This window comes from Diorhabda carinulata, chromosome 8 (genome assembly GCF_026250575.1).
Source record: "Diorhabda carinulata isolate Delta chromosome 8, icDioCari1.1, whole genome shotgun sequence".
In the NCBI taxonomy this organism is placed as follows: domain Eukaryota; kingdom Metazoa; phylum Arthropoda; class Insecta; order Coleoptera; family Chrysomelidae; genus Diorhabda; species Diorhabda carinulata.
Genome location: NC_079467.1, coordinates 24,313,408 through 24,325,000, shown reverse-complemented (window position 1 = coordinate 24,325,000; position 11,593 = coordinate 24,313,408).

Sequence of the window (11,593 nt, the reverse complement as noted above, 5' to 3'; positions counted from 1 at the left end):
TGTAGTTAAATAAAATAGATGGAATTATTTACGAGTTTCAATTGAGGCGCAAGCTCGTGTACCTACCGTTTTATTTATTTTCTACAACCAAATTCCTGAAAAGTGTCAACTTCTCTCAAATACTAAATAAATATTTTTCAGAGTTTCCATATTTTCTGTGCGAAAAACAAAACCAAAACCAAAACCAAAACAAATATTTGACAAATTGGGAATAAATTAAAGGTGTCAACGTATTTTTTATTTAACAGTGAGCTGTTTGTTAGCTTCGCTTCTACTCTCCCGTCCTAGATGCTCGAAAGAGTAGCAAGTTACTGAGCCACTCCACCAACTTCAAGGTCTTACAGCTCCCAGGAGTGGACCTAACCTAAGCTTACATTTAATCAACTAACTATAAACATATTTACAAATCATTAAAGTCAATTTCCTAGCTCTTACAATAAAACTAAAAAAATTACATCATCACATAACAACATAAATATAACATAACACTTCACTTCAACTCCTGCTGCCTCCTTAGCCATTACACAAACTTCCGGGACGCTAAAACGAACAAAAATTAATACAACTCTTTCAATAACTTTTCAAATAAAGCTAATAAAATTTATTCCATTTCCTAATTAATCTTTTGTCCATAAAATTGTTCAAGTAAACACTTACCTTCAAATTAAACACAACACTTTAGTAACTTTACGTTAAAAATTAGTAGTTAGTAGCCAATCGCACAGAAAAGTGAAGAATTAAATGGAAAGATAAAATCAAAAACACTCAACTCTAGTAATACAATTCGTTACAATTTGTTACAACAAGTTCTTACCTCAAAGTTGACGAAAACTATAAAAATAGGAATAGATTTGATATTTACATTTTCCTTTGATATTCTTGAATTTTGATATTTTCTTTGACGTTTAGAATATTTTCTCTAGACTTGAGCATGTTTTTTTTAGTCTTGGATTGTTTTTAGCATCTCTTTAGCAAATAGAATTCTTAGATTCTCTTAGCAAATAGAATTTTCAGATTTTTTTTTGTCTTTAGAATTTTTAGATATTCTTTAGTCATTAGAATTTAGATTCTCTTTAGCAAATAGAAATTGGATCACTCCTAGGGAACACAAATGAAGCAAAACGAGAAACAATGAGAGAGTTGACTGCATAGATAAATGAGAAATGGAATCACTCCTAGAAAACACAAAAGAGGAATCGAAACAAGAAAGTTTGAATTAATTGAATGGGAAAAAGAAAAACTATTCGGTTGAATGTTTGATCGAAAGGAAAGATGTAGTGCAGGTGATGGATGATAAGCAGGTATAATCGGTGAAACCCCAGGTATTAAGCCTCACAAAACCATCTCATCAACCTAGTTCTTTTGATCAGACTAAAAAATGAGTCGTGAGGCGCGTGAAATTTCTATCAACAATCCCTTCCGCTCATATATATTAACTGCTATTTTTATATTTTACGCCGAATTTCATTTTTAGTCTTTTCAAAAGGATCTAAGATTGATGAGAGAGAAGTGCAAAACATAATACCTAGGACCAATTACCCATATTGCTTTTGTTACATCAATCCTACACGAATCACCAAGCCGTATTCTCGATAAAAACAATCAACGTGAATATAATGGAGAAAATTTTGGGATTTTCGTACTGGAAACGAATGTCAAAGATCATTTGAGGAGACCCACAAACACAATTGGTTCCAATATAATAAAGAGAAACTTGTGTTTTGCGAATGAAAAAAAGGAGGTAGAACTACAACCCTTAGTTGACTACGTAGGTGAATTAGAAATTGAATCCCTAGGGTACACAAAAGACGAATCAAAACAAAAAAATCCGAATTAATTGGAATGAAAAGAGAAAAATATTCAACTGAATGTTTGATCGAGAGGAAAGATGTAGTGCAGGTGATGGTTGAAAAGCAGGTATAATCGGTGAAACCCCAGGTACTAAGCCTCACAAAACTATCTCATCAACCTAGTTCTTTTGATCAGACTAAAAATGAGTCGTGGGGCGCGTGAAAATTCTATCAACAATCCCTTCCGCTCATATATATTAACTGCTATTTTTTATTTTACGCCGAATTTCATTTTTAGTCTTTTCAAAATCCTTGATTGATGGAAAGAAGTGTTAAACATAATACCTAAGACCAATTACCCAAATTGCTTTTGCTACATCTATCCTACACGAATCACCAATCCTTATTCTCGATGGAAACTTTCAACGTGAATATAGAAAATGTTTGGAGTTTATAGACCAGGAAATGATACTGAAAAGAAAAGGACTCCTTACAATTTATGTAAATGTCAATGATGATTTGAGACCCTCAACTAATTAGTTTTGATTTTATAAAATAGAGAAATTTTGGGGTATATGATTTATTGTGAAAGAACAACCCTATATCGACTACGTAGATTACCGAGAATATTGGGACGATGACAACAATACCTAAGATAAGAGAGCCTAAAGCAAGTCCAACGGTTCCAATTTCAGAAGGAAATAAAATCACCTACTTCATGGGGGGATACAAAATTTGAATTAAAACGGAAAATTTTCAATTGATAAGATTGAAAAGAAAAGAAAAACCCATTCTTCAGTTCAGTCAAAAGTTTTATAGGGACATTTTTTGTCTTCAAGTATAATAAACAACTTTTTTCTTGCAAATAAAATCAAAATAAGGAGTATCTTGAGGTTAAACATTTCAATTGATAAATTATAATTGAAAATTGTTCAAAATTGATCAAATTTTGGAATCTAGAACATGAAGAAATAAATTAAGATGTGCCCCATTCTTCCGAAAATGGAATAATTGATCTATATTTAAGAGAGTTAATGCTTACATCCCAAGTACCTACCGGTTATCATAACATTCATCATCAATCTGGGGTATTGATTAGACTAAAATATGTATTTGTTAAAATGAAAAATGAAATCTGGGTATTATATAAATTGCAGTTAATACATATGAGCGATAGAGTATTGATATTAATTTCACGCACCCCACGATTTTAGACTAATCGATACCTCAAACTGATGACGAATATCATGATGATTTGTAGGCACATAGAAATTCGATCAAGATAAATGTTTTTGAAGAGTGAAATGTGAAATGATCAAAATGAGTTCGCTAAAACGTTCATAGATATTTTTTCATTTATTGTTAAATAGAGATGGAACTGAAGAAAATATTAAGTTATATAAAATAGAGAGCGGCAATAAAATGTCATGACCAATTTCGAAGATATGATTAATTTATGAAATGAAATTGTAAGTAGTTCTTGAGCTCTAGTAGTATTAAGATCATTTTGAAAACATAAATATATAAGCAGCAACAATACGTATGTCCCATGAAAATGTTCAATATGGTGAAATAAGCTGATATTTTGAATTTTACGTTTACGAGATAATAAGACTGGAATGAAGAACTCTGGAATCGAGAATTTCGGAAAAATTCGAAGCCCTAAATGAATTTGAATAGTTTAAAAATAATACATTTCGAGTATTTCGCAGCACAGAAAATAAGAAACAAAAAACGAGGCTATATGTATGACCGACCAACAATTTTGGAAAATTGGCAAAACAATACAATTATTTACTCCCACTATGGAAACCGGACGCATCGGCAGAGCGACGAAATTGGAAACCCTTAGTCCAATTCACGTTACCTCGATCCGATGCGGTGGTATTTCACCGGGCGATGCGAGTGGGTCACATCTACCACATCAATGGAAGATGAAAAGGAAATAATGAGACTGAAAAACACTGCGTAGAAAATTGGAAATTCCGAAATATGACAATTTATATGATATCCTGAAAACATGAATGAATAATATAGAGAATTTTTAGTTTGCAGCACAGAAAAAAAAATTGTTATTCACAGTTTAAGTTTGTAAATCTGTTTTTATGAAATTATTTATTATACCTATGTGATATTTTTCTGTTTAATTAGAAAATCCTTTCTCTCCAGTTTTACCAATTATATAATACACAACAGTGAATATGAATATTTTTTGACATTAAATCCCTATATTTATCGGTATATAATATTCTCTGAAATGATGGAATAAATATTAAGAAATACTGAGAATCATAAATCTACTCTACTCTACTCTACTCTACTCATTTCTACTCTATTCTATTCTATTCTACTAACAAAAAAAACCAAAGTGGCAATTGTAGTCTAACCTATCCTGTACGGAGTGTGTACGAAAGTGAAGACCACATTTCGGTACGGAGTATATGTGAAATTGAGATCACATTCCAGTTCGGAGTGTTTACAAAAATAAAGATCACATTCCAGTACGAAGTATATGCGAAAGACAAGAAATTAAAATAATACTGGGTGTAGTTAGAAATTAGATACCAATGATTAATGTAGATGATTGAGGATTGAAACCACTCCTTGGGGACACGGACACGATAGACAAATCAAAACAGAAAAATCTGAATTAATTGGAATGAAATAAGAAAAATATTTAGCTGAATGTTTGATCGAGAGGAAAGATGTAGTGCAGGTGATGGATGAAAAGCAGGTATAATCGGTGAAACCCCAGGTACTAAGCCTCACAAAACTATCTAATCAATCGAGTTATTTTGATCAGACTAAAAAATGAGTCGTGGGGCGCGTGAAATTTCTATCAACAATCCCTTCTGCTCATATATATTAACTGCTATTTTTTATTTTACGCCGATTTCAATTTTTAGTCTTTTCAAAGGCTCTAAGATCGATGATAGAGAAGTGTAAAACATATTACCTAGGACCAATTTCCCATGTTGCTTTTGTTACATCAATCCTACACGAATCACCAATCCGTATTCCCGATAAAAATAATCAACGTGAATATAATGGAGAAAATTATGGGTTTTTCGTACTGGAAACGAATGTCAAAGATGATTTGAGAAGACCAATCATCAATTGGTTTCAATATAATAGAAGAAATCTTGTGTTTTCCGCACGAGAAAAGCAGGGAGAACAACAACCCTTAATTAACTACGTAGGTGAATAAGAAATTGAACCACTCCTAGGGGACACAAATGACGATTCAAAACGAGAAACAATGAGAGAGAACAACACCCTTAGTTGACTGCGTAGATTAATGAGAAATGGAATCACACCCAGAGGACACAAAAGAGGGATCGAAACAGGAATGTTTGAATTAATTGAAGTGAAAAGAAAAATTATTCAGTTGAATGTTTGATCGAGAGGAAAGATGTAGTGCAGGTGATGGTTGAAAAGCAGGTATAATCGGTGAAACCCCCGTACTAAGCTTCACAAAACTATCTAATCAATCGAGTTCTTTTGATCAGACTAAAAAATGAGTCGTGAGGCGCGTGAAATTTCTATCAACAATCCCTTCCGCTCATATATATTAACTGCTATTTTGTATTTTACGCCGAATTTCATTTTTAGTCTTTTCCAAATCCTTGATTGATGGAAAGAAGTGTGAAGAATAGTACCAAGGACCAATTACCCATATTGCTTTTGTTACATCAATCCTACACGAATCACCAATCCATATTCCCGATAAAAACAATCAACGTGAATATAATGGAGAAAATTATGGGATTTTCGTACTGGAAACGAATGTCAAAGATGATTTGAGAAGACCAACCATCAATTGGTTTCAATATAATAGAGGAAATCTTGTGTTTTCCGCACGAGAAATGCAGGGAGAACAACAACCCTTAATTGACTGCGTAGATGAATGAGAGAAGGAATCACTCATAGAGGACACAAAAGAGTGAAAAGAGTGAGAAGAAAAAATATTCAGCTGAATGTTTGATCGAGAGGAAAGATGTAGTGCAGGTGATGGTTGAAAAGCAGGTATAATCGGTGAAACCCCCGTACTAAGCTTCACAAAACTATCTAATCAATCGAGTTCTTTTGATCAGACTAAAAAATGAGTCGTGAGGCGCGTGAAATTTCTATCAACAATCCGTTCCGCTCATATATATTAACTGCTATTTTTTATTTTACGCCGAATTTCATTTCAAGTCTTTTCCAAATCCTTGATTGATGGAAAGAAGTGTGAAGAATAGTACCAAGGACCAATTACCCATATTGCTTTTGTTACATCAATCCTACACGAATCACCAATCCATATTCCCGATAAAAACAATCAACGTGAATATAATGGAGAAAATTATGGGATTTTCGTACTGGAAACGAATGTCAAAGATGATTTGAGAAGACCAACCATCAATTGGTTTCAATATAATAGAGGAAATCTTGTGTTTTCCGCACGAGAAATGCAGGGAGAACAACAACCCTTAATTGACTGCGTAGATGAATGAGAGAAGGAATCACTCATAGAGGACACAAAAGAGTGAAAAGAGTGAGAAGAAAAAATATTCAGCTGAATGTTTGATCGAGAGGAAAGATGTAGTGCAGGTGATGGTTGAAAAGCAGGTATAATCGGTGAAACCCCCGTACTAAGCTTCACAAAACTATCTAATCAATCGAGTTCTTTTGATCAGACTAAAAAATGAGTCGTGAGGCGCGTGAAATTTCTATCAACAATCCGTTCCGCTCATATATATTAACTGCTATTTTTTATTTTACGCCGAATTTCATTTCAAGTCTTTTCCAAATCCTTGATTGATGGAAAGAAGTGTGAAGAATAGTACCAAGGACCAATTACCCATATTGCTTTTGTTACATCAATCCTACACGAATCACCAATCCATATTCCCGATAAAAACAATCAACGTGAATATAATGGAGAAAATTATGGGATTTTCGTACTGGAAACGAATGTCAAAGATGATTTGAGAAGACCAACCATCAATTGGTTTCAATATAATAGAGGAAATCTTGTGTTTTCCGCACGAGAAATGCAGGGAGAACAACAACCCTTAATTGACTGCGTAGATGAATGAGAGAAGGAATCACTCATAGAGGACACAAAAGAGTGAAAAGAGTGAGAAGAAAAAATATTCAGCTGAATGTTTGATCGAGAGGAAAGATGTAGTGCAGGTGATGGTTGAAAAGCAGGTATAATCGGTGAAACCCCCGTACTAAGCTTCACAAAACTATCTAATCAATCGAGTTCTTTTGATCAGACTAAAAAATGAGTCGTGAGGCGCGTGAAATTTCTATCAACAATCCGTTCCGCTCATATATATTAACTGCTATTTTTTATTTTACGCCGAATTTCATTTCAAGTCTTTTCAAAAAGCTCTAAGATCGAAGAGAGAGGAGTGTAAAACATAGTACCTAGGACCAATTACCCATATTGCTTTTGTTACATCAATCCTACACGAATCACCAATCCTTATTCTCGATGGAAACTTTCAACGTGAATATAGAAAATGTTTGGAGTTTATAGACCAGGAAATGAGACTGAAAAGGAAAGGACTCCTTACAATTTATGTAAATGTCAATGAGGATTTGAAACCCTCAACTAATTAGTTTTAGTTTTATAAAATAGAGAAATTTTGGGGTAAATGATATATTTGTGAAAGAACGACTACATACTATATCGACTACGTAGATTACCGAGAATATTGGGACGATGACAACAATGAGATAAGAAAGCCTTAAGCAAGTCCTATTACCTACTTCATGGGAGGATACAAAATTTGAATTAAAACAGGAAATTTTCAATTAATAAAAGTGAAAAGAAAAGAAAAACCCATTCTTCAGTTCAGTCAAAAGTTTTATAGGGACATTTTTTGTCTTCAAGTATAATAAACTACTTTTGTCTTGCAAATAAAATCAAAATAAGGAGTATCTTGAGGTTAAACATTTCAATTGATAAATTATAATTGAAAATTGTTCAAAATTGATCAAATTTTGGAATCTAGAACATGAAGAAATAAATTAAGATGTGCCCCATTCTTCAGAAAATGGAATAATTGATCTATATTTAAGAGAGTTAATGCTTACATCCCAAGTACCTACCGGTTATCATAACATTCATCATCAATCTGGGGTATTGATTAGACTAAAATATGTATTTGTTAAAATGAAAATTGAAATCTGGATATTATATTAATGGCAGTTAATATATATGAGCGATAGAGTATTGATTTTAATTTCACGCACCCCACGATTTTAGTCTAATCGATACCTCAAACTGATGACGAATATCATGATGATTTGTAGGCACATAGAAATTCGATCAAGATAAATGTTTTTGAAGAGTGAAATGTGAAATGATCAAAATGAGTTCGCTAAAACGTTCATAGATATTTTTTCATTTATTGTTAAATGGGGATGGCACTAAAGAGAATATTAAGTTATATAAAATAGAGAGCAGCAATAAATATCATAACCAATTTCGAAGATATGAATAATTTATGAAATGAAATTGTAAGTAGTTCTTGAGCCCCAGTAGTATTAAGATTATTTTGAAAACATAAATATATATAAGCAGCAACATACGTATGTCCCATGAAAATGTTCAATATGATAAAATAAGCGGATATTTTGTATTTTACTTTTACGAGATAATAAGACTGAACTGAAGAACTCTGGAATCGAGAATTTCGGAAAAATTCGAAGCCCTAAATGAATTTGATTAGTTTAAAAATAATACATTTCGAGTATTTCGCAGCACAGAAAATAAGAAACAAAAAACGAGGCTATGTGTATGACCGACTAACAATTTTGGAAAATTGGCAAAACAATACAATTATTTACTCCCACTTTGGAAACCGGACGCATCGGCACAGCGACGAAATTGGAAACCCATAGTCCAATTCACGTTGCCTTGATCCGATGCGGTGGTATTTCACCGGGCGATGCGAGTGGGTCATATCTACCACATCAATGGAAGATGAAAAGGAAATAATGAGACTGAAAAACACTGCGTAGAAAATTGGAAATTCCGAAATATGACAATTTATATGATATCCTGAAAACATGAATGAATAATATAGAGAATTTTTAGTTTGCAGCACAGAAAAAAAAATTGTTATTCACGGTTTAAGTTTGTAAATCTGTTTTTATGAAATTATTTATTATACCTATGTGATATTTTTCTGTTTAATTAGAAAATCCTTTCTCTCCAGTTTTACCAATTATATAAAACACAACAGTGAATATGAATGTTTTTTGACATTAAATCCCTATATTTATGGGTATATAATAATCTGTGAAATGATGGAATAAATATTAAGAAATACTGAGAATCATAAATCTACTCTACTCTACTCTACTCATTTCGACTCTATTCTATTCTACTAACAAAAAAAACCAAAGTGGCATTCGTTGTCCCCTAACCTATCCTGTACGGTGTGTATACGAAAGTGAAGACCACATTCCAGTACGGAGTGTTTAAGAAAATAAAGATCACATTCCAGTACGAAGTGTATGCGAAAGAAAAGAAATTAAAATAATACAGGGTGTAGCTAGAAATTAGATACCAATAATTAATGAAGATGAATGAGGAATTAAACCACTCCTGGGGGACACGATAGACGAATCAAAACAGGAAAATCTGAATTAATTTGAATAAAATAAGAAAAATTAAAAGACGAACTAAAACGAGAAACAATGAGAGAGAACAACACCTTTAGTTGACTGCGTAGATTAATGAGAAATGGAATCACTTTTAAAGGACACAAAAGACGAATCGAAACAGGAAAGTTTGAATTAATTAATGTGAAAATAAAAATTATTCAGCTGAATGTTTGATCGAGAGGAAAGATGTAGTGCAGGTGATGGATGAAAAGCAGGTATAATCGGTGAAACCCCAGGTACTAAGCCTCACAAAACTATCTCATCAATCGAGTTCTTTTGATCAGACTAAAAAATGAGTAGTGGGGCACGTGAAATTTCTATCAACAATCCCTTCCGCTCATATATATTAACTGCTATTTTTTATTTTACACCGAATTTCACTTTTAGTCTTTTCAAAAGGATCTAAGATCGATGATAGAGAAGTGTAAAACATAATACCTAGGACCAATTACCCATATTGCTTTTGTTACATCAATCCTACACGAACCACCAATCCGTATTCCCGATAAAAACAATCAACGTGAATATAATGGAGAAAATTATGGGATTTTCGTACTGGAAACGAATGTCGAAGATGATTTGAGGAGACCCACCAACAATTGGTTTCAATATAATAAAGAAAAACTTGTGTTTTGCGTATGAGAAAAGGAGGGAGAACTACAACCCTTTGTTGACTGCGTAGATAAATGAGAAATGAAATCACTCATAGAGAATATAAAAGAGGAGTCGAAAAAAAAAGTTTGAATTAATTGAAGGGGAAAAAGGAAAATTATTCGGCTGAATGTTTGATCGAGAGGAAAGATGTAGTGCAGGTGATGGATGAAAAGCAGGTATAATCGGTGAAACCCCAGGTACTAAGCGTCACAAAACTATCTCATCAATCGAGTTCTTTTGATCAGACTAAAAAATGAGTCGTGGGGCGCGTGAAATTTCTATCAACAATCCCTTTCGCTCATATATATTAACTGCTATTTTGTATTTTACGCCGAATTTCATTTTTAGTCTTTTCAAAATCCTTGATTGATGGAAAGAAGTGTGAAGAATAGTACCTAGGACCAATTACCCATATTGCTTTTGTTACATCAATCCTACACGAATCACCAATCCGTATTCCCGATAAAAACAATCAACGTGAATATAATGGAGAAAATTATGGTATTTTCATACTGGAGAAGAATGTCAAAGATGATTTGAGGAGTCCCACCAACACAATTGGTTAGGATATAATAGAAGAAATCTTGTGTTTTCCACACGAGAAAAGCAGAGAGAAAAACAACCCTTAATTAACTACGTAGGTGAATAAGAAAATGAACCACTCCTAGGGGACACAAAAGCAAATCAAAACGAGAAAAATAAGAAAGAACAACACCCTTAGTTGACTGCGTAGATTAATGAGAAATAGAATCACTCTTAGAGGACACAAAAAACGAATCGAAACAGGAAAGTTTAAATTAATTAATGTGAAAAGAAAAATTATTCAGCTGAATGTTTGATCGAGAGGAAAGATGTAGTGCAGGTGATGGATGAAAAGCAGGTATAATCGGTGAAACCCCAGGTACTAAGCGTCACAAAACTATCTCATCAATCGAGTTCTTTTGATCAGACTAAAAAATGACTCGTGGGGCGCGTGAAATTTATATCAACAATCCCTTTCGCTCATATATATTAACTGCTATTTTGTATTTTATGCCGAATTTCATTTTTAGTCTTTTCAAAATCCTTGATTGATGGAAAGAAGTGTGAAGAATAGTACCTAGGACCAATTACCCATATTGCTTTTGTTACATCAATCCTACACGAATCACCAATCCGTATTCCCGATAAAAACAATCAACGTGAATATAATGGAGAAAATTATGGTATTTTCGTACTGGAGAAGAATGTCAAAGATGATTTGAGGAGTCCCACCAACACAATTGGTTAGGATATAATAGAAGAAATCTTGTGTTTTCCACACGAGAAAAGCAGAGAGAAAAACAACCCTTAATTAACTACGTAGGTGAATAAGAAAATGAACCACTCCTAGGGGACACAAAAGCAAATCAAAACGAGAAAAATGAGAAAGAACAACACCCTTAGTTGACTGCGTAGATTAATGAGAAATGAAATCACTCATAGATGACACAAAAGAGGAG